The following is a 25,645-nucleotide window of genomic DNA, read 5'->3' as shown; positions in this document are numbered from 1 at the left end:
TGACAACGTCTCTACTCAGTCCACACGAACGGATTCCTTCAATCTCAGTGCTAGCTGGTACGAATGAAGGCTTTGAGTGAGAGAGAGAGGGAAACGAAATTCCAAGTCTTCACTTGAGTGTTAGTCTGAGTGACAATGCTTCTACCCAAGGGTTCTATTTATAGAACCACTTGTGTGGGCTTCAAGCTAAAAACCCCACTTAAGTGTATTTTGGCCCATATCTTATAATATGCCCAAAATAACTTAAGCGTATGGTACCTTACCATATTTCGTATTCCACTTAAGTGCACCGTACCTTACGGTGTTCCTTAGTTACTCTATCTCTCATCAATCCGTCCTTTGTGTGTGACCCTGTAGGTTTTCGCGACGTTGGCAATTATATTAAATCACACATTTAACATAACAAACAGTGAGCAGTATCTAGCAACACATCACTTCTACCCAAGACACGAAAATGTCATGTGATATGACAAAACCTCATGTGATAATAATTATGTCTATAATTACCCCTTTGCCCTTATGTCTATATTGAACACAAGGTATATACCGTGTCATCCTTGTCCAGTTCAATATTGGGCCCATGGACATTTATCCTGTTACGCAGGATGGGAAAATTCCATCTAGGTCACTCATGTCCCTCAGCATGCTTCACGGAGTACCCATCAACTGTCTTTATGGTTATCCAGTTACGGACAATGTTGAATCAGCAATAAAGCACTCGACTCTACATCTAGGATCCATAGTGGTTTCAGGTCGAAGAGTGGTATACACCATTATCACCATGAGAATAACTTATGACACTTTTCATAACTTTCTATATAGTATTCTCATAGCGGGTCAATCCGGTATAAATATTATTCTTAATATTCATACCTATGTTTAAGACTTGATAACTCTTTATCCATGATCCATGAGATGTGATCATCAGTCTACAAACATAATAGTCTTAATGCTTTAATGTTATCCCACTTCACAATAAAGCTCGACTACAGATACTTTAAGAATAGTGTCCTTATGTTTAATGTGATCTCATGATTAAGTCATACTTGATACATTAAACGGACTAGCTATTCTAGGGACTTTATTAATCAAACATAATAAAGAAAAAGCCTTAAATAATTCGATACAAGTACCAAAAGTATTGGCCTCTAGGGCTTACACCAACAAACTTTTAGGTTAAACCCCTTGGAACAAGTGTCGCAACCTGAAAAATGGAATGCGAAAAAAAACAACCGGCGAAAAAGAAAAGACAGAAGAGTCGCCACCGTGCGTTATTTATCCCAAAGGAGGGAAAGGAAACGCTCGAAGTAAACCTGGAAAAAGGAAAGGACAAGACAGGGTCTCGCAACCAAATCTTGGGTTCGGGAGTCGATGATGCGAAGGGAAGGTATTAGCACCCCTACGCATCCGTAGTAGTCTAAGGTATCCACTTTTGTAGTTCTTGTTTAAAGGGTGTGGGTTTATCTAATGTGTTATTTACTAAAAAAAAGGGGTCAAAAGAAAATGACTCGCACGGATGTCGCATCCACTGCATACGTATCTCATCTGAATATGAGAACCAAAGTCTTCGTAGCTCGGCTACCTAGGGGTTAAGGGGTAATTGTGCTCGCTAAGACATCGCGTCTTATGCCTTCGTATCTCATCTGGAATGAGAATCAGAGCAAGCCGTAGTTCGGCTAACTACGGGGTTATGGATTGGGTTTTGGACGAACGACGTTACTACGCAATCTATCGGATGCTCGACCTTTGGAGACTTACTCGCCTGTAGTAGAAGGAGTAAACGTGTTTTATGGAGAAGAAAAATCAATAGGTTTGCTTGCGTTATAGGAACGCTCATGCAAAAGGAGTCCTGGACAAAGGAACCTGCATAAAGTAAACACACAAAACATTGCCTCCTATCGAGGTCTTCCAGCTAAGAAAGCGGTAAAAATACGGGAAAATGTAAAAGTACCACACGGATAAAGATCCGAAGTAACAGTAATTAACGAAACAAGGAAACCCTGAGATCCTTCCAAGCTAACAACATCAAAGAAAGTGAGTCAGTACAGGTAATCGGAATGAAACCTCCAGGTGGTATCCCGCAAATAAAGTGGAACACCAGGCAAACCATCTCTGCAAGTGTCATATGAGCCCTCACAAAACAAAACTCAACAAAAAGGTTAGAGAAACAAAATAGGGTAACCAAGAGTTGCCCCCAAATCAAAATGTAACCACATGAATCATGCCATTAAAATTCACAAAAAGCTCACAAAAAGCAACGAAGGGTAGGAGGCCTAAACCTCTTGTCAAACACATGCATCAAAAGGGTATCAAATTCACCCATAATACCTCATACATTTAGAGCATTCAAATTAAAGGCATAAAGGTGATGGATATAGGGCAAACCTGATTGGAGAGATCGGTTGAAATCAGATGGCACGACTGGATTTGCAAACCAATGTTAGGGTTTGCTTGAGCTGAAAGTGTGTGAGTCAGAATGAACCTTTCAGAGTTGCCTGGAGGTTGCTGCAGATTAATTCTCACTCTCTCTGTCTAGGTTTCTCTTCAGGTTTTGTCCAGGGTTTTGTTCCAAGGAAACCTCAGAGTGTTTTGCTTCTCTTCCTTTTTCTGTCTGTTCTCCCTCTTTTATAACCTGATTTTCATGGCTTTGTGGGCTCAAATGAGAGAGGTCCAAGTCTGAGATATTTTCTTTTATTTATGTATTTATTTATTTAATTAATTAATTTTTTTTTTCTTTTTTATTTTTTTCCGTTTCTTTTTCTTCTGTTTTTTTCCGTTTTTTCCGTTTTTTTTTCGAAACGCGTGGGCTTCGCCTAGCGAGCATGACAGTTCATGAATAAACTTTTGCTCCTTCAAGATTAACGTTTTGACTGACGAATAGACCCCTGTTGGAAGTAACTCAAGTCTTTCCCTTGTGTTGACTGATCATCTAAATAGAACCCACAAAGTGACCTGGATTATGTTCAAGCTTCTTGGAGCTAATCCCGATTGACATGATGAAATGCAATGTATCTAATGTTAAATGACCTAAAAATGAATGCATGAATAAGGAGGGCAAATTTTGGGGTGTTACAGCTGCCCCTATTCAGTCATCAGCTAACCCGAGCAGGATGAAAGCGAACAACTTATCAGACAAACAGGGTGAGCTGTGATTGAATACCAAAGACAGACCGAAAATTTGCACTCCGAGAACACCACAAAAATGCTGAAATACACCGCGCTGTTTATTTCTCTTCCGATCCTCTGGCTGAATCTGAATCAGTCTTCTAACTTAATCTGGAGTTTCGATCCTCTGGCTGAATCTATACTCAATTTAGTCCTCTGGTTGAATGTTAATTTTGATCCTCGGGCTGGATACGGTTTCAATCTTCTGGCTAGATCTTCTTCGATCTTCTGGCTAGATCTTCTTCGATCTTCTGGCTAGATGTCCTTTGTTTCAATTCTCTGGCTGGATCTATTTCGATCTTATGGCTAGATCTGAATTGTTTCGATTCTCTGGCTGAATCTATTTCCGGTCTTCGGGCTAGACCTGACTTCGATCTTCTGGCTAGATCTTCTTCGATCTCCTTTGTTTCGATTCTCTGGCTGAATCTATTTCGATCTTCTGGCTAGATCTGAATTGTTTTGATGATAAATTCCCATCATCAGGATCTCGCATCTGAGGCATGCGCTGGTTGACCCTCTTTCGAAATCTACAGTCTTCATGTTAGATATGCAGCTTCGAGAATATCCCACTTTTGGGCTTCGTACATATTCTTCAGGCTAGAACATGTTATAACGACTCTTCGATTAGACTTTGTTTTTTTTAATGCGATCCGCGGGCTGGATCGTCTTGTAGGTTGATTTTCTGTTGAGTTGTCAATCTATTCCTCCAGCTGGCTTTTTGGGGAAATAACGCTCGTAGTCGACTCTCTGGCTGAATCTTCGAAATGACCCTCAGGCTGGATCTCTCGAAAACGATTCTCAGGCTGAATCTTCGAAATGATCCTCAGGCTGGGTCACACACACACTTGATCCTCTGGCCGAATCTCATGACTTTGGTTGTAAAGTAATTTTTCAGTCTGCTTTGAAGAACCTGTTTATCAGCTTATGTGTATGTTTGATATGCATGCAAATGCAAATGCAAATGTTATGCATGGTGCAAAAGAAAAAAGAAATCTGCTTGGGGAAGCAACTCTGGCAGGGAGCGGATCGCTGTATCAATCCTTGAATGCTCTGTGGGGAACGATCCGTCTTCCGGGACCGGGGAGCCACCGAAAATAAATCGGTCTTTTTTCTGGAAAGTTGACCTTGCTGGGGAAGTATCAACTATGGAAACTTTGTTTGGCGAGGCTCTGTTAGGAGAGTCTGTGGGGAAAGCACTTCCTGGGGAAATGTCGTAGGAATCGACCTTTGCTGGGGATATGAACTTGCTAATCGTCCTCAGGCTGGGGATTAAAACAAATATGTTAAAAAAAAAATCTGTTGGGGACGAGATGAACACTGGGAACACCACCCTCTTGTCTGTTGGGTATGCGACTACTCCGCTGTTGCTGGGAAGATACAGTCTGGCACTGTCGACTCCGCTGGGGATATACAGTCTGGATACTGTCAACTCTACTGGGGATATACAGTCTGGATACTGTCAACTCTGCTGGGGATATACAGTCTGGATACTGTCAACTCTACTAGGGAACCTGCTCTGCAGAGGAGAGGCTTTGTCAACCGCTTGGGGGTGAGGATTCATGACTTGGCATCCGGTTCCTGTAACCTGTAACCAAAAAATACACATATGCCCCGGGGAATTACTCGGTTTGAATTCACCGTCCGGGATTAAGCACATTCAAAGCAATTTTGACTGTTTTTCTGCCCAAGTCATCTGCAAAAGCCATCATTATATTCAGATGCAATATGTTTCCTAAAGAATTCAGACATCTTTTGCAAACAAACTGATAAATGAAAAGTAAAGAGGCTTTTTAACTGAATTATTCGACTTTTGTTGGTTGAAAAGTTTGTGCCAGGAATAGGCGAGTACATCAGGAAGCTGATCCCTGGAAAGAGGTGATCGCTATAAATTGAACAAGAGAAACTATCCTAATGGCAATGTGGAAACGGGGTCCCACCGAGTTTCGACTCTGCTATGGTTCCTCCTGTTTCAACAACCTGGCTAACTCTTTAGGAAATTCAAAATCTTCCTTAACCCCTTCTTCGGCTTGATAGATAGGATTGTCGAAGTCATACTTGGCCATAGCAGTGTCGTTAGCAGTGAGATCCGGGTGATCAGTTTTATGAGGTGTTTTTTGGAAAGAAAAAACGAAAAAGAAACATGAAAAAGAAACATTGCCGTTTTTGTAAAAGTAAAAATAATTGAAAGAAAGAGAACATGAAATTGTTTGTAAAAGCTGTCCTTTATTGATGATGAAAATAATTGCGAAATGTAACTAAATGGATGGCCCTACAGATGAGTCATTACACCTTGGTCAAAGTGTAAGACTTTGTTATGCATGTGATAAAAGGAAAACAATAAAAATTACTCCTTCAGTAGAGTAAACCGGACGACTTTTTTAGACGACCAATTGTCGAGCTTTTCTCCTGGGACACACGGGCGAATCCAACTATCTAAGTCACAGTCGCTGTCAGCCTTGTCTTCATCTGCAGCATTGACGGTGTGGGGAGAAACCAAACCCCCACTGGAGAAAGTACCAGCTTCATTCTTCTGAGACCCCGGAGTATACCCCAATCCAAACTTGTCTTCTTTTATGATTGGCTCCACAAATTTGCCCCAGCCTTGGGCATTACCAGCCTTAACCACTTCAACAACTTGCTTGTATGAAGAGATAGAAGTCCCAACCTTTTCAGACTCAGGTGAAAAGACAGCTTCGGGCACGACCTCACTGATGTTTATAGTTTCGAAGCCCTGACACAACATCTCATGCATCTCGCCATCCATCTCCACATACTTAAACGTAGACAGGTGGCTAACAAAAATATCCTCTTCACCACAGACAGTGACGATCTGACCTTCTAGTCCATATTTGAGCTTTTGGTGGAGAGTAGAAGTAACAGCACCGACAACATGAATCCAGGGCCGACCTAACAGACAACTATAGGCAGGCTGGATATCCATCACATAAAAGGTACTCTTGAATACCTGCGGTCCAATCTTAACTGGCAACTCAACTTCGCCACAAACAGCTCGCTTAGAGCCATCAAAAGCCCTCACAACCAAATTACTCGGCCTCAGGATGATGTCATCGCAATCCAACTTCATTAAGGCTTTCTTTGGAAGAACATTCAGAGAAGAACCTGTATCAACCAAAACATGGGAAAGCACCACCCCTTTGCATTCCATTGTGATATGCAAGGCTTTGTTGTGATTCCTGCCCTCAGATGTCAGGTCATAATCGGTGAAACCTAGCGCATGGCTAGTGTGTACATTCGAAACTACCGACTCCAGCTGGTCAACAGTTATCTCTGGGGGAACATAAGCCATATTCAGTACTTTCAATAAGGCTTCTCTGTGTGCCTCCGAGCACATCAATAGTGAGAGAATGGAGATCTTTGAGGGTGTCTGATTTAGCTGGTCGACTACCTTGTAGTCACTTTTCTTGATAATCCTCATAAACTCATCCACTTCCTTCTCGAATGCGGTCTTAGGAGGAGCTTCCTCGGTAGTAACCTCTTCGGTGGATACCTATTTTCCCTCAGCCTTGGCAGCTGCCTCAGCTTCAGTATTCGTGCGCAATGTTGATGGTGCAAATAGGCGTCCACTGCGAGTGAAGCCACCAATTCCTCCAACATTGTCTACAGCAGAGCTACCATTGTCAATGTCTTCTTCGTTAACTTTCTGCCCCTGGCAGTAGATATTGTAACACCCTTCTAAAATACCCCAAATATGTAATTAAAATAACAACAACAAATATCAGAGTAATTATGCACCAAGGGTGTCACACAACATCTAACAACATAATAACTGTCATGCTCATTATTTAATCAAAATAATATTTTTGCACAATTCGCAGCGGATATAAATCAACTCAACCATTCCACAAACATACAACGTATTACATGAAAAATGGTTCAACAACCGACAATAAACAATTAAAACATCCCGTCCCGATGTTACATCTATCAGAGCACGACCCACTACGTAGACTACTCTAGACTCCAAGCATTAGCTTCTACTCAACTCACTGCTCATTACCTGAAAAATAGTTGTAAGGGTGAGTTCCTCAATCGATATAACAAACATTATAGTTTATCATGTTATGTTAAGTAATTCAACACGTTTCATCACCCAAATCAGATTACACATACAGCAACGGCAGTTATCAACTCAATATCATACTCAATAACAACATAAAATGCAACTCAAATGAGACTCGACTCGTCATGCATGTGGTACCATTCGGAGTAAAACTCCCAACTTAAAATCATTGCCGTTTTAGTGGGCATCAAGGCATAAGCCTTCAACTTTCAACTTAAAATTTTGCCAATCCAGGCCAACGTGGTGTGAGCAAAGCTCCGACTTAATGCATATGAATGTACATGGCATACACGACTTTAACTGTCAACAACATGATAATAATATCAACACAACAACGTTTTCAACAAAAATCAACTTATAATCAACTTTGGCTCATCAAGCCTACAACTCAGCATTTTCAACAACTTTAACACAACTGATCAACATATTTGGATCAACATTTCATAACATAAACCCAACAAAATTATTCCTCACAATCAACTAAAATAGGCCAATCACCAATTACGTTCACAACATTAAAATACCAATTTTTCTAATTTCTAACAGTGTTAACCGGTTAACGCCCTGGGTTAACCGGTTAACGCAGGACAAAAATACATTTTCTGGCAAAACGCAACAGTGTTAACCGGTTAACGCCCTGGGTTAACCGGTTAACGCAGGCAAAACAGCACATTTCCACAAAATATAACAGTGTTAACCGGTTAACGCCCTGGGTTAACCGGTTAACGCAGGCAAAACAGCAGTCCCTGCGCTAACACAAGGCAGAATGCAGAGTTCCCGCATTTTCCGCCGTTGGAGGACTTCCGGACCTCCGATTCAACTTCCGTAAAAAGCTACACTATCGGGAAATCACGACACATACAATTATCGATTCAATTTCAGTTTTCATACAACTTATTCATCACAATTTTCTCAGCATTCTAAATCCCAATTAGGGTCAATTCAACGGCTTATCACTACCCATGACATGTTAATCTATAATACCCATCAAACGACGATAAACCCCCCTTACCTGAGATAATCCGGCAATCTCTAAGCTTCAAGCTTTTCCGTTCTTCAACCTTTGCTCTCTAGCTCTTCCTCTTTGCCCTTTCTCCACTTTTCACCTTTCAGCCGTTTCTCTGTTTCACGTGAAAACTCTTTACCAACAATGAACCCTTTTTCTCCATATTCCAACTTATATATTTTCCACTAATTATTATTCCAATTAATAAAATAATAATAATCCAATAATTCAATTTATTTTAATTAAATTAATAAATATATTATTAACTTAATTTAAATAATTCTCTTATTTTATTCGGGGTGTTACAACTCTCCCCTACTAAAAGAGTTTTCGTCCTCGAAAACATACCTCAAGCAAATAACTCTGGATAAGACTCCTTCATCCGACTCTCAAGTTCCCAGGTCATGCTTTCGCCCGTAGCTCCCAGCCAAACGACTTTAACCAACACAATCTCTTTTCCTCGAAGAGTCTTTGTTTCACGATCCTTAACTCGTACAGGCTTTGTCTCTACTGTTAAATTATCTCGCACTTGCACATCATCCATACTAACCACATGAGACGGATCTGAGATATACTTCCGAAGCTGCGACACATGGAATACATCATGCAAATTCGAAAGATTAGGTGGTAATGCCATCCGATAAGCAACTCTTCCAACCCGTTCTAAGATTTGATACGGACCAATGAAGCGAGGAGTGAGCTTTTTAGACTTCAAAGCCCTCCCAACTCCGGTCACAGGCGTGACTCTCAAAAACACATGGTCACCAGCTTGAAATTCTAAATCCTTCTTCCGCTTGTCATGGTAACTCTTCTGCCTACTCTGAGAAGCTTTCATCTTCTCCCGGATAAACTTCACTTTTTCGGTAGTTTCTCGAACTAACTCTGGTCCAAGTACTACACCCTCACCAGATTCGTGCCAACACAACGGAGTTCTACATCTACGACCATATAATGCTTCAAAAGGCGCCATTCCGATACTAGAATGGTAACTATTATTGTATGTGTACTCGATCAATGGAAGGTAAGTGTCCCACGAACCTCCTTGTTCAAGAACACAAGCCCTCAGTAAATCTTCCAATGACTGAATAGTTCTCTCAGTTTGGCCATCAGTTTGAGGATGATATGCCGAACTCAACCTCAACTTAGATCCCAACGAATCTTGCAAACTTTTCCAAAATCCCGATGTAAACCTCGGATCTCTGTCCGACACAATACACAGAGGAACACCATGCAACTTTACAACTACTCGGATGTAAATCTCTGCCAACTTCGCAATTGGGTAAGTGATGTTAATAGGTATGAAGTGAGCCGACTTCGTGAGCCTATCAACGATCACCCAAATCGAATCATGCCCTCGTAAGGTAGCAGGCAGCCCCGTTACAAAGTCCATAGAAATGCTATCCCATTTCCATTCCGGAACTTCCAACGGTTGCATCAACCCAGCAGGCTTCTGATGCTCAATCTTCGACTTCTGACAAGTTAAGCATGCATACACAAAACGAGCCACATCTTCTTTCATTCCGGGCCACCAAAATAATTTCTTTAAATCCTGATACATTTTAGTAGCTCCTGGATGAATACTCAAACTGCTTCTATGACCCTCCTCTAAAATACTTCTCTTCAAAATCGCATCATCAGGAATACAAATTCTTTCCCCTAATTTCAACACACCTCTCGCATCAACCTTAAAGTCACTTTTCCCTGATTTACCACAACGATTAAGGATATCTACTAATTTCACATCCAACTTCTGTGCCTCTCGGATACTATCCATAAAATCATTATTAATCTTTAGCATTCCTAGCATCACACTCTGCGGTGTTACTTCGCAAACCAAACTCATATCCCGAAATTGCTCAATTAATTCCAACTCCTTAATCATCATTGCTGACACATGCAAGGTCTTTCTACTTAAAGCATCGGCCACAACATTCGCTTTTCCTGGATGATAATTCAAACCGAAATCATAGTCCTTAAGCAATTCGAACCACCTACGTTGTCTCATGTTCAGCTCTTTCTGATCAAATAGATACTTTAAACTTTTATGATCGCTGAAAACTTCGAATCTGGAACCATAAAGGTAATGCCTCCAAAGTTTTAGCGCAAACACTACAGCAGCAAGTTCAAGATCATGCGTAGGGTAGTTCTTTTCATGAATTCTCAACTGTCGCGACGCATAAGCAATTACTTTATTATTCTGCATGAGCACACCTCCCAAACCCATCAATGAAGCATCACAGTAAATTATAAACGGTTCCTCCGGATTTGGCAAAGTCAAAACCGGCGCCGACGTCAATCTCCTCTTTAATTCATTAAAATTCTCTTCGCACTGAACATCCCACACGAAAGCTTTACCTTTGCAAGTTAATTTAGTCAACGGAAGTGCTAACTTAGAAAATCCTTCAATAAATCTTCTATAATATCCAGCTAATCCCAAAAAGCTTCTAATCTCGGTAACCGACTTAGGAGTTTCCCATTGCAATACAGCTTCTACCTTGGAAGGATCTACAGCAATACCTTTTCCTGAAATTACATGGCCGAGAAAACTGACTTCTCTTAACCAAAACTCACACTTGGACAACTTCGCATACAATTGCTTATCTTTCAAAACCTCCAATACTAATCTCAAATGTTCCTTGTGCTCTCCTTCGGACTTAGAGTAAATCAAAATATCATCAATAAATACTACCACAAAATGATCCAGATAAGTATGGAAAATACGATTCATGTATTCCATAAATACTCCCGGCGCATTAGTCACACCGAAAGGCATCACAGAATACTCATAATGTCCATACCGAGTTCTGAACGCTGTCTTCTGGATGTCTTCATCTTTCACTCTGATCTGATGATAGCCCGATCTCAAATCAATTTTACTGAACACACAAGCACCCACTAATTGGTCCATCAAATCATCTATCCTCGGTAGTGGATACTTATTCTTGATCGTTACTTTATTCAATTGTCTATAATCAATACAAAGCCTCATACTACCCTCTTTCTTCTTTACTAGTAACACTGGAGCTCCCCACGGCGACACACTTGGTCTTATAAACTTCTTCTCAAGTAAGTCTTCCAATTGCTTCTTTAATTCATACAATTCAGATGCCGACATTCTATACGGTGCCATCGAAACAGGCCTAGTACCAGGTACCAGATCGATAGTAAATTCAACTTCCCTCTCCGGCGGCACACTAGGAATTTCATCAGGAAAAACTTCAGGGAATTCTTTCACCACTAACAGTTCCTCTATCTTAGCTTTACTTTCAACCGACAACGTCGCCATCAAAGAAAACATTTGAGCTCCCTCTTTCATCAATTTTCGCAATTCTCTGAAAGGTAATAAGTCAACTCCTTCCTCTTCAGGAGTGGAAAACCTCACCGACTTACGATGACAATTTATATGAACATAATTATACTCTAACCAGTTCATACCAAGAATTACATCCATCCCATCCAACTGCAAACATACTAAATCAACACAGAAATCTTTATCGAAGATCGACAAAGGACATTTTAAACATACCAAAGAAGTAGTTACTGATCCCTTCGCTGGGGTCTCAACAATCAATTCACCATCCAACGCGGACAATTTTAAACCCAGTCTTCGAGCACAGTTAGCAGAAATAAAACAGTGGGTAGCACCGGTATCAATAATAGTAATTAAAGGAGTACCATTTATGAGACATGTACCTCGGATAAGTCTGTCCTCACGGGAGGTTTGAGTTCCGGTCAATGCGAACACCTTCCCAGTCTGAGATTTCTTTGGCTTCTGACACTGACTTCCAATATGCCCTTCTTCGCCACAATTAAAACAAATCATTTCCTTGTGCTTGCAATCAGCCATTGCATGACCAGTCTTACCACAGCGAAAACACCTCTTTACTTCAGCAGTGCATACATTACTCTTATGACCAGCCTGACCACATTTGAAACAAACTATACCAACAGGATCACCTCCCCTACTAGTCCTCTGAGCCGGAGCAGCTCCTTTTTCCCTTTTCCCACTGGGGCATCATACGGCTTGCCACGATTTTGATGCTGCTTTCCCTTGCGGTCACTGACAACCTTGTAATGAGCATTATTGTCTTCCTCAAATATCCTGCAGCTATCAACCAATTCAGTAAAAATGCGTATCTTCTGATACCCAACAGCCTTCTTAATTTCAGAGCGCAATCCGTTCTCAAACTTGATGCACTTTGAAAATTCAGCACCAGCACCAGTGTAATGAGGATAAAATTTGGACAACTCCACAAATCTCGCAGCATAATCAGTGACAGACATGTTTCCTTGCTTCAGCTCAAGGAACTCGATTTCCTTCTTACCACGGACATCTTCCGGATAATACTTTCTCAGGAATTCCCTACGGAATACATCCCAAGTAATGTCTTCACCTGCCACGGTCAACTTCTCGTGAGTCTCTAGCCACCAGTCATCAGCTTCGACTGCTAGCATGTGAGTACCATACCGAACCTTCTGAGCTGGAGTGCAATCCATAACACGGAAGATTCTCTCAATCTCTTTCAACCATCCCAAGGCTGCATCTGGATCATGCTTCCCTTTAAACACCGGCGGATTCTCTCTTTGAAAAGTCGCCAAGCTACGTGATCCAGCATCACCACCAGCATTTGGCAAGTTCTGCACAGCTTGTGCCATTGCTTGCATTGCGGCAGCCATTGCAGCGTCATTCCTTCCAGCCATTTCAACTTATCAATACAACAAAACTTAAAGTTAGATTAGTAACAATACACAATTGTTAGACAGTAACGACACGACAACTGGCCGGACAGACCGACCTGCTCTGATACCACTAATGTAACACCCTTCTAAAATACCCCAAATATGTAATTAAAATAACAACAACAAATATCAGAGTAATTATGCACCAAGGGTGTCACACAACATCTAACAACATAATAACTGTCATGCTCATTATTTAATCAAAATAATATTTTTGCACAATTCGCAGCGGATATAAATCAACTCAACCATTCCACAAACATACAACGTATTACATGAAAAATGGTTCAACAACCGACAATAAACAATTAAAACATCCCGTCCCGATGTTACATCTATCAGAGCACGACCCACTACGTAGACTACTCTAGACTCCAAGCATTAGCTTCTACTCAACTCACTGCTCATTACCTGAAAAATAGTTGTAAGGGTGAGTTCCTCAATCGATATAACAAACATTATAGTTTATCATGTTATGTTAAGTAATTCAACACGTTTCATCACCCAAATCAGATTACACATACAGCAACGGCAGTTATCAACTCAATATCATACTCAATAACAACATAAAATGCAACTCAAATGAGACTCGACTCGTCATGCATGTGGTACCATTCGGAGTAAAACTCCCAACTTAAAATCATTGCCGTTTTAGTGGGCATCAAGGCATAAGCCTTCAACTTTCAACTTAAAATTTTGCCAATCCAGGCCAACGTGGTGTGAGCAAAGCTCCGACTTAATGCATATGAATGTACATGGCATACACGACTTTAACTGTCAACAACATGATAATAATATCAACACAACAACGTTTTCAACAAAAATCAACTTATAATCAACTTTGGCTCATCAAGCCTACAACTCAGCATTTTCAACAACTTTAACACAACTGATCAACATATTTGGATCAACATTTCATAACATAAACCCAACAAAATTATTCCTCACAATCAACTAAAATAGGCCAATCACCAATTACGTTCACAACATTAAAATACCAATTTTTCTAATTTCTAACAGTGTTAACCGGTTAACGCCCTGGGTTAACCGGTTAACGCAGGACAAAAATACATTTTCTGGCAAAACGCAACAGTGTTAACCGGTTAACGCCCTGGGTTAACCGGTTAACGCAGGCAAAACAGCACATTTCCACAAAATATAACAGTGTTAACCGGTTAACGCCCTGGGTTAACCGGTTAACGCAGGCAAAACAGCAGTCCCTGCGCTAACACAAGGCAGAATGCAGAGTTCCCGCATTTTCCGCCGTTGGAGGACTTCCGGACCTCCGATTCAACTTCCGTAAAAAGCTACACTATCGGGAAATCACGACACATACAATTATCGATTCAATTTCAGTTTTCATACAACTTATTCATCACAATTTTCTCAGCATTCTAAATCCCAATTAGGGTCAATTCAACGGCTTATCACTACCCATGACATGTTAATCTATAATACCCATCAAACGACGATAAACCCCCCTTACCTGAGATAATCCGGCAATCTCTAAGCTTCAAGCTTTTCCGTTCTTCAACCTTTGCTCTCTAGCTCTTCCTCTTTGCCCTTTCTCCACTTTTCACCTTTCAGCCGTTTCTCTGTTTCACGTGAAAACTCTTTACCAACAATGAACCCTTTTTCTCCATATTCCAACTTATATATTTTCCACTAATTATTATTCCAATTAATAAAATAATAATAATCCAATAATTCAATTTATTTTAATTAAATTAATAAATATATTATTAACTTAATTTAAATAATTCTCTTATTTTATTCGGGGTGTTACAGATATCAGCCCCATAGTGCCACGGGATAGCACTGTCTTTCTCATACGGAACAGGTCCTGGTACCGTGATGGTGACCAGACCAATCCAAGTCGGTTGAGGGTTGTCAGAGTAAATTGGTGCTGGACTTTCTGGGAAATATATTGTTGTCGGAGCGGGTCTCTCGGGAACATATATTTCTTCAGGAGTGAAATAAAATGTTACTGTCGACACATCATTCTTCACTGGACGAGTCTGATCGAACTGAAGACAACCTTCATCTATCAGTTGCTGAATACCCCTTCTCAAACTGTCACATCCGTTCTCGGCAGCTTGACAATTTCCGCACTCTTCCCCACAGCCCGGGAAAATCTGTCCTTTCAAAAGTCGGTCTTTGACTACCGATAGCGAAGTCTTCACTTTAGTCACATCAGAATCCAAATTCAAAGTTTCCCCACTATCAACAGCATTAATCCTCTGCCCGCCGTGGGCTGGCATCGGGTTTTGGATAACATTAGGCACCGAAGAAAAATTGATAGCCTGGGCATCTCTCAAATCTTGTACTTTTAGCTGGAGAGCCTTGCAATTATCTGTAGTATGGCCAGGCGCGTTGGAGTGAAAAACACATATGGCGTTGACATCATAACCTCTAGGCAAATTATTGGGATCGTTTGGTGGAGCTAGAGTTCTCAATGTAACCAGATTCATGTCAATCAGCTTGGAAAGTAACACAGAATAAGGCATTGGGATTGGTTCAATGACCCGATCCGTCTGCCTCGGACGTTGTTGATAGTGTCTCTGTTGACCCGGATTACCTCCTTGTTGTTGATTGTTGTACCTGGGTTTCTGTTGCGGATGATACTGCGGTTGAGGAACAGGTGTTGGAATAGTGACTGCGGCCACTTGATCTTGATAATAATTAGGGCGTCCTCTGCCCCTGCCTCTGCCGGCATATACAACGCTCGTCTCACCTTCTCTTCTTCGCTGACCGTTACCAGCAAACGGTTTCTTGGGAACTGATGAGTTGGAAGCACTGTTATCTTGAATTCGGCCCATCTTCAACAAACTCTCGATCCTTTCTCCAGCAATCACTATCTCTGCAAAGTTGATTGACGGGCAAGCAGCCAATCTCTCGATATAATTGCCTTGAAGAGTATTCATGAACATGTCCGCCATCTCCCTTTCAGACATAGGGGGTTGGACGGATGCAACAATCTGTCTCCAACGCTGAGCATATTCTCTAAAGGTTTCCTTGGCAGTCTGAGACATTCCTTGCAACAAGGTCCGATTTGGAGCCATGTCCAAGTTGTATTGATATTGCTTGACAAAACCCTCTGCCAAGTCTTTCCAGCTCTTGATGGTAGTACGAGACAAATGAGAATACCATTCACGAGAAGCTCCAGTTAAACTGTCTTCAAAATAGTACATCCACAGCTTTTCATCTTCAGTGTGAGCTCCCAACCTTCCTAGATAAGATTGGAGATGAGTGCGTGGGCAAGAAGCCCAGTTGTATTTCTCAAAAGTAGGGGGTTTGAACTTGTGAGGGATCCTTACTCCCTGAACCAGACCAAGATTGGTGACATCAAAACCTAAGGAATTTTGAGACTCCAAAGATTTTAGCTTCTCAGCAAGCTCATCCATACGGCGAGTGGTCTCGAGGGCCTCGTCGTGCAAAGAAAATTGATCATACTGACAATCTTCAGTAACGGGGCGCCCGTTAATCCGAATCCCTTGATTCACATTGTACCTTCCGCCAATACCATTCCCAACATTTCCCATGTTGCCAACATTACCCGGGTTTCCATCAACATTTGCGTTACCCGCGTTTCCAATGTTCACAGGGTTATCAGCGTTCCCAGGGTTACCAGGGTTCCCAGGGTTACCAGGGTTCCCAGGGTTACCAGGGTTCCCCTCAGCACTTGGTATTTCCACCTCTGGATCGGGCCTCGGTTGCTCAACCAATTCCTTCAGCTTCGCCTGGCCTTCTGCCATACCAGTCATCAATGTCATGAACTGATCCATCCTTTCACGCATATCAGCCAGTTCTTTCTATATCTGGTCCATTGCTAGTCGTGGACGGTTTTCCTTTGTCGGGTACCTGTGAACTCGCTTGGGACCAATAATTGCCCGCAACAGGGAACAAACATTAGACATTGCAGTGACACCTGCAAAACAAACAAGGGTTAGTATGTTTTGTATGCGATGCACTGCTTATTTGATTTTAAGCCCCCCCCCCCCCTTAAAAAGGGAATACCCTGCAAATGAATAAGCATGAGATGTTGGATGCAAATATGCAGATGATGTTATGCAATGCAATGGCATGTCGATCAGGATTGCTGGATCCGCTTGAACATCTGTCAGGTTGCACTGCCTGGAGAGAAATTAAGAGGATCAAGCAAAGCACACCAAACAAAGGTCATGGGATGGATCATGTTATCCTTAATATCAACCATCCATTTTTGGTGGATTATGGTTTACACCTTATCAACACCCATGTTTCATTGATATTAAGGATACCTGAACGGATCAACCATGAATCAAGGGTTTGTTGCAAGTCACGAGCATGGAGTTTAGGTTAAGAACCACCCAAAGGGAGTGTACTAAGGTTTAAACATGCCAAACATGTTCTACAAAAGGTTCCCATAGTCATAATCCCATCTTTCGGATATTATCGGAGGAACGACTACTCGTATTCTAAAAATATTCTCAAGAGAGACTCTTATGAGTGTAGTATCGCGTAACAATCGTATCAAATCTTACACTTGAACGACTTTCGCACTACGTCCTACGAATAGGCCAAGATGGGTTTGGTAAACTAAGGTCCTTGGCTTCTAAGGTCTATATTGGAAAAAGTAATGTCTAACCACAACTTACTTGTGTGACATTATTGATCTCAACATGACCTCCACCAAGTGAATGGGCTTGCAAGTCAACTTGCTAAGGAATAACTCCACACAAGTCAACAAGACTATGCCATTCTCCTATCTTAACTGCACTCGAGTCCGGGTATAGAACTCATCTCACAAACAGAACCAGCAGATACGACAGTCATATGTACACAATGCAATAAAGCAGGTAAACGCTGAAAGATAAATAACTGTACAAAAGAATAAACACCTAATAAACAAACAACCTACAAAAGCTAGGAGGGACTCACTTAGGGAAACCGGGTCCCCAACAGAGTCGCCAGCTGTCGCAACCTGAAAAATGGAATGCGAAAAAAAACAACCGGCGAAAAAGAAAAGACAGAAGAGTCGCCACCGTGCGTTTTTTATCCAAAAGGAGGGAAAGGAAACACTCGAAGTAAACCTGGAAAAAGGAAAGGACAAGACAGGGTCTCGCAACCAAATCTTGGGTTCGGGAGTCGATTATGAGAAGGGAAGGTATTAGCACCCCTACGCATCCGTAGTACTCTATGGGATCCACTTTTGTAGTTCTTGTCTAAAGGGTGTGGGTTTATCTAATGTGTTATTTGCTAAAAAAAAGGGGTCAAAAGAAAATGACTCGCACGGATGTCGCATCCACTGCATACGTATCTCATCTGAATATGAGAATCAGAGTCTTCGTAGCTCGGCTACCTAGGGGTTAAGGGGTAATTGTGCTCGCTAAGACATCGCGTCTTATGCCTACATATCTCATCTAGAATGAGAATCAGAGCAAGCCGTAGTTCGGCTAACTACGGGGTTATGGATTGGGTTTTGGACGAACGACGTTACTACGCAATCTACCGGATGCTCGACCTTTCGAGACTTACTCGCCTGTAGTAGAAGGAGTAAACGTGTTTTATGGAGAAGAAAAATCAATAGGTTTGCTTGCGTTATAGGAACGCTCATGCAAAAGAAGTCCTGGACAAAGGAACCTGCATAAAGTAAACACACAAAACATTGCCTCCTATCGAGGTCTTCCAGCTAAGAAAGCTGTAAAAATACGGGAAAATGTAAAAGTACCACACGGATAAAGATCCGAAGTAACAGTAATTAACGGAACAAGGAAACCCTGAGATCCTTCCAAGCTAACACCATCAAAGAAAGTGAGTCAGTACAGGTAATCGGAATGAAACCTCTAGGTGGTATCCCACAAATAAAGTGGAACACCAAGCAAACCATCTCTGCAAGAGTCATATGAGCCCTCACAAAACAAAACTCAACAAACAGGTTAGAGAAACAAAATAGGGTAACCAAGAGTTGCCCCCAAATCAAAATGTAACCACATGAATCATACCATTAAAATTCACAAAAAGCTCACAAAAAGCAACCAAAGGTAGGAGGCCTAAACCTCTTGTCAAACACATGCATCAAAAGGGTATAAAATTTACCCATAATACCTCATACATTTAGAGCATTCAAATTAAAGGCATAAAGATGATGGATATAGGGCAAACCTGATTGGAGAGATCGGTTGAAATCAAATGGCACGGCTGGATTTGCAAACCAATGTTAGGGTTTGCTTGAGCTGAAAGTGTGTGAGTCAGAATGAACCTTTCAGAGTTGCCTGGAGGTTGCTGCAGATTAATTCTCACTCTCTCTGTCTAGGGTTCTCTTCAGGTTTTGTCCAGGGTTTTGTTCCAAGGAAACCTCAGAGTGTTTTGCTTCTCTTCCTTTTTCTGTCTGTTCTCCCTCTTTTATAACCTGATTTTCATGGCTTTGTGGGCTCAAATGAGAGAGGTCCAAGTCTGAGATTTTTTCTTTTATTTATTTATTTATTTATTTATTTTTATTTATTTATTTAATTATTATTTTTTTCATTTTTTTTTTCATTTTTTATTTATTTATTTTTTTCCATTTTTTTTTCGAAACGCGTGGGCTTCGCCTAGCGAGCATGACAGTTCATGAACAAACTTTTGCTCCTTCAAGATTAACGTTTTGATTGACGAATAGACCCCTGTTGGAAGTAACTCAAGTCTTTCCCTTATGTTGACTGATCATCTAAACAGAACCTATAAAGTGTCCTGGATTATGTTCAAGCTTCTTAGAGCTAATCCCGATTGGCATGATGAAATGCAATGTATCTAATGTTAAATGACCTAAAATTGAATGCATGAATAAGGAGGGCAAATTTTGGGGTGTTACAACAAGCTTGTTTACTTGAACTTTTCTTGCATTTCAAAGCAAATGGGTGATCATATGAACTCAAGATAAGGTTTCCTTGATTGTCTCTTGATTAAATTGCTTAAAGCTTGAAGTTGCTTATTGAAGAAGGCATGGAAATAAAGACATGAACCTTTGACTTTCTTTGAGAAGTAAGCAACACAAATTTGAGATGCTCTTGATTGAAAAAACCTACCCTGTACAATAAACTTAAGGGAAACAAGACATATTTTTTATTTTTTGATTACTGGTTAGATAAGCAATGAATCAAATAAACACAAAGGTGAAACATCATCAAAGAGGTGCTTGGTGATCCCTATAAGAGAAAACCCAAAGATGGATAAGGGGAAGGACCAAAATGTGACCTTTCTTGTATGCAAAAAATGAAAATGAGATATGGGATCTTAGGATTAAAAATTAGGGTATGACAGATGCTCCTATTTAGGTTTCTTCAACTTAGAGATACGAAGGTTGAAATCTTCGTCTCAAAAAGATTGGAGAGACTTAAATATTAAAACCCAATTTTTGTTCCTAAGATACCTCAAGATGTTTATGATATGATATGAATGCAGATAAGGATCTCTATGGGGAATATAGCACCACGAGACACAAAGAACTGCTAGAGAAAAGAGGAGACTGAAATTCCGCAGGGGAATGATATATTCCAAAGGCAATACCCAGCTGGGGACATACAAAGTTCTGCAGGGGCAAATGAATCACTCGAGAATAACCAATGCACAATTAGAAAGCGAACTAAAGTTCCAACGGGGAAGACTGTAGCGGGGTTTTCGTTAACTTTAGGTTTATTGACTTAACCAAAAGTCAACATACAATTCGAGTCGCCACCGCACTTTTATTTGTCCAAAGGAAAGGATAAAAAGCGAACAAAAGCCAAGGTAAGAAGTTTTTCAAATCAAAAACTAATAAAAATGTCAGAGATCTAGGTAAGGGGGTTGGTTATGAAATGGAAAGGTTTTACGCACCCAAAACATCCTTAGTATCCTAAGGGAACACTTTTTGCAAATATGTGTTGTAGGTTGGTATTTTTGAAAATATTTGTACAAAAGATTGGGGGGATGAGAAGAGAATAGGTTATATTTACAAATTTGTTGTTTGAATGGATGAACCCATTGCCTACGTACCATCACAAAGGAGAATCAAAACCTCATAGTTCGGGGTAAAAATTTCAAAGATTGGTGAATTGATTTTAATCAAAAGCATTAAGGTCTTTTGTTATCAAAGGGAGAAAACTCAACCTAAACCAACAATCCACCATGTGAGAAAGGCTTCAACATGCTAGTGAGGGTCAAAGTTGGATTAAAGTTTATTTACAATGAGTATTTATGAAAATGATTTTGAAAAGTCAAAGGCTTAAGGCCTAGGTTTCTAATTTAAAACAAAGTCAAAGTTTGAAGAAAATATTTTGGCTTGGTTAGAGTGGGGAGAAGAAGAGAAGGGCTAGTCCTAAAGCATACAAAGATAAGAGGGGAAAGATAAACCCTTGGAGTTCCTTTTCTTGAAATCATAGAAATGATTCAAGATGCTCCTTTCCTTTGGACTTAGCACACAAGCAAGCAATCACACAATTTGGATTCAAGCTCCTAGGATCTCCATTTGGCTTGTCTCTCTTAACTTGGCTACTCATGACAATGGTCCTCATTTCATACTCTCAAGATAGGATCCCTATCACACAAGAGCAAACATCAAAAAGTTCACAACACAATAAGAGGAATGGACCAAGAATAAGTTTGGATGAGAAGTCCTTTAAGATCAATTTTGGATTTTTAGCATTCTAAAGGAATGAGGCCTAGTTGCTCTTCAACAAATTTATAATTCTAAAAGCATGAGGCCTAGTTGCTCTTGAACTCCTTTAAGCATAGGTAGGTCCTAATTCTAAGTCCTTTCTCCTTTTGCATTAGGTTCACACAAAACAAACACAAAGCAAACACAAGACAACAATATATTTATATACAATAATGAGCTCAAATGAGCAAAAGAAAAATGACATAAACATAACATATGTGCTCAAGTGAGCAAAGGGAAAAGCAATGTGAATAAATGAGCAAGAAATAAATGGCATTAGAAAGTAAAAGGCAAGAAATTAAATGCTCAAATTAAAGTTAGTAATTAGTAGAGGTTATGTTAGCTTGTCATAAGATAATGTAGCGCTATGTTAAGCAATCGTAAGTGGACTAATGTAGTAGTCACACCTATCTGAGGCCGATCAATAAAAATATAGGAAAATAACACAAGTTAGAGATCATGACTAGTAAGCCAAGCTCCACAAACTTGCCATGACAAAACAAAAGGGGAAGGGCCTTGTATGGACTTTAGGTTATTTGGTTGACCAAGAAGCAACCTATCTTGGACACAAAACAACTCACTTGATCATGGATCAAGTTGAGTTTGGTTTGGATCAAAGAAGGTTAAACCTCTCATTTGTCAAGACCAACCATAAGACATTAACTCATTGGCCATTAATGGAAAGAATGGGATGGAGATGAAAGGGAATGGAAAAGAAGACAAGTATCAAATCCAATTGATCAAATGTGAATCAAGTCATCATCAACCAATGCCAAACAGAAAAGAAATGAAGATTACAAGTCAACAAGTCAACAATATTTTTTTGGTATTTTTTGAATTAAAATAAAATGCAAATATAAAATAAACAAATAAGGTCAAACCTCAAATTCAATTCAAATCAACTTCAACAAGTCTAATTAAATTCTCATAGGTCTAACATGGTCAAACAAGCTTTGACTAATTTTCTCAAGTATTTTGGAAATCAGAAAGTATTTAAAAACAATTAAAAACACTAAAAATAAGAAAATATGAATTAAAATCTCAAATAAATCTCAAATCAAATAAGAAATTGATGAGAATATTTTTCATTGACTTATCATTATCCATAGGTGTTAGGAAAATATTTTTGGATTTTTCAAATATAAGAAAGTATTTTAAAATGAATTAAAACTATTAAAAACCAAATAATTCACTAAAAATATTAAATGAAGTCACAAAAATAATTAAAAATCAAAATATGAAACTAGATTTTTCAAGAATTTTTTTGAAGTTGGTCTCATATTTTTGTGACTTCAAATAATTTTTTTATGAATTTTTGAAAATAAAAGGAATTAATTGAAATTAAAAGAAAATAGAAATAATAGAAAAAAGCGCAGCCACAGGATCAGGTTCATTAGTTGACGTGGCATGATGGACATAAGTCAAACGCGAACAACACGTATTAAATGAAGTAAGCAAAATGAAAGATCAGGATTCAAACGTGGCAAAGCAATCCAATGGTTAGAAAGATGCACACGTGGTGATGGTGGTGGAAACCACCATCTTCTCCAGTGAGCTACCAGAATCCCGCCACCACTTGTAGAGAATTTTTTTTTAACAAAATGAAAAACAAGAATATCAAATTGAAGCTCATGTGATGTAGATCACCACTGTGTCCATGGATCTTCCTCACTCTTACTATATTGAAAGAAATGTGAGGTGGAAGATCATGGTGTTCAAACTGAAAGTACACGAGATGAAAAATTGAAACCACCATTGGCTTGCCTCAAGTGTGAGGACTTCAGAAAACCACACAAACACAAGAATATCACATGGAATTGCAAGTTCTAGATCCAAAAAGTTTGAAGTTCTACCTCTAAATTGAAGCTCTTTAAGCCATGAAAACTTCAAGATCCTGACTCCTCTTTACTCTAGGGATGGTGTGGAGATGATAGGCTAAGGAATTGAGCTTTGAAAATCAACTAATGATGTTGAATTTCAAGCTTGAAAGTGAGAAAAAATCTGGAAAATTCCTTTGGTATTGGTTGAGATTTTAGTACTGCAGCGTTTCAGATCTCCAAAAGGTTACCAAATGAATGAGAATGAGCAGTTATTTATAACTGAAGAAGGTTGTGTATCATGATTCCCTCGTGTGCATGGCAATTTGAAATGGATATGCATAGGCCTGTACATGCGCATGTGAGGCCCAATGATGGGTGCAAAACCATGTTGAGTTCATTTGGAATGGAATTGGATGGGTACATGAAGTGAAACTAGCTTGCACATTAAGTTTCATCATGAAATGCAAAAATGAACATAAAGAAAGACCTCTTCGAAACTCACCAATGGAAGGTCCAAAAAAGTAATGTGAGTAATGGTTAGAAAGCCCTTTAAATAAGGAACAAAAGTCATGTTGGACAAAAATTCATTTGGAACTTGGAAATTAATGAAAACTGGCTGTGAAAATTTGGGTACAAAACATGTTTAAGTCACCTTTGAAAAATTTCACCGAAAGTAAGCCTATTCAAACCCCTTTGTTTGCATGATGAAAGCTTCAAATGGAAAAAACCTCCAACATCAAAGTTGTAGATATTTTTGAAGATGGTAAATTTAAACTCAAATTTTGAATCATTTGGATTTTCCATGAATAAGTCATGGGCATTTGAAGTTGGGTACTTTTTAAAATTCAATGGATTAGGTCCAATGTGACCTATAATATTTTGTATTATCACATGTATTTATTTTAGGATTATGAAATTTTGTCCAACATAACATTTTAAGTAGACATATTAAGCTTTTTAATTCATTTGATCTCACCTCAAAATCATAAAAATTAAGGAAGTTATGCCCTTGGTAAGTTGACCCAAAATTAGGGTTTCAGTCAAAATGACCTATAATGTCTTGAAATGAATGGTGATCTTCCAAGTTTCAAATGAAATTTTGAAGAAAATTAAATTTGTTCATATGGTTCTTAAGAACATTGTTTCTCTTAGGGTCATCTTCATTTGACAAACAAATCAAAAGTTACATCTCAGTGGACCTCAGTTTAGTCAAATAACTTGACTGGTCAACTTTTCAAGGCCAAACTTCCAATCTTGATGAATGAATTATTGAGGATACTCAAATAATATCATGTATGCATAAAATCATTAATGAAAGAACTTCCCTTTATTAAATTTGATCATAGGTTGAGGTTGCTTCATGAGCAAGGCACATTCAAAGCACAATTGAATTAGGGTTTCCTTGGGAAACAATCTTCAATCCCTTTTGGTTATCTTGATCAAATTGGAAAATTGAGATACTTGGGAGACATATATGATGATTAGGAACTTTGTGAACCATTATCATGCTTTTTCTCATCTTCATCTGGCCATTTCTTTGAGCTTAGGAGCCTCCTAGGAAGATGGGAGCATATGATCACTTGAGCTTCAAAACAAAAAGAGTTAGTGACATATTTGTGTGCTTTTGGTTAGTAAACAAATAAGAAAAGAAATAATATGCAATACAAGCATGCTTGGTGGTCTCAAAACACTCACACAAGTCCCACCCTAGGGTTAAGGAGACAAACATGCTATGATCCATGAGGCAATGCACTTGTGTAATAACATGATGCAGGGATCTTAGGGTCAAAATTAGGGTCCTACAGATGCCCCTATTTAAGGTCATTCTAGCTGGAAATATGAAGGTTAAAATCTTCATCTTGACGAGGTAGAATGGGCTTAAATAATAACAAAGAGACAAATTTTGGTCCCTCAGAGACCTCATGATGCAAATGTATGCATACAAAATAAAATCTTCATGGTGGATAATTGCCACAAAGGAAAAGGAATCGGGAGAAACTGAAAATCCATAGGAGTAACACACTCACTAGGGAGACATAGACTCTGGGGGGAAATAAGGTAAAAATGCGTGAGCAGGTCACGACTTAAAAACTTGCTGGGAGACACGAAGGGATTCCACGAAAATAAATCGATGGAAAGACTCGGGCTGACGCAAAAAATACATGTATTAGGGAATATGC

Source organism: Lathyrus oleraceus, chromosome 6 (genome assembly GCF_024323335.1).
Source record: "Lathyrus oleraceus cultivar Zhongwan6 chromosome 6, CAAS_Psat_ZW6_1.0, whole genome shotgun sequence".
NCBI lineage: Eukaryota > Viridiplantae > Streptophyta > Magnoliopsida > Fabales > Fabaceae > Lathyrus > Lathyrus oleraceus.
The sequence above is the reverse complement of the archived record's forward strand: the minus strand, read 5'-3'. Positions refer to the sequence as shown.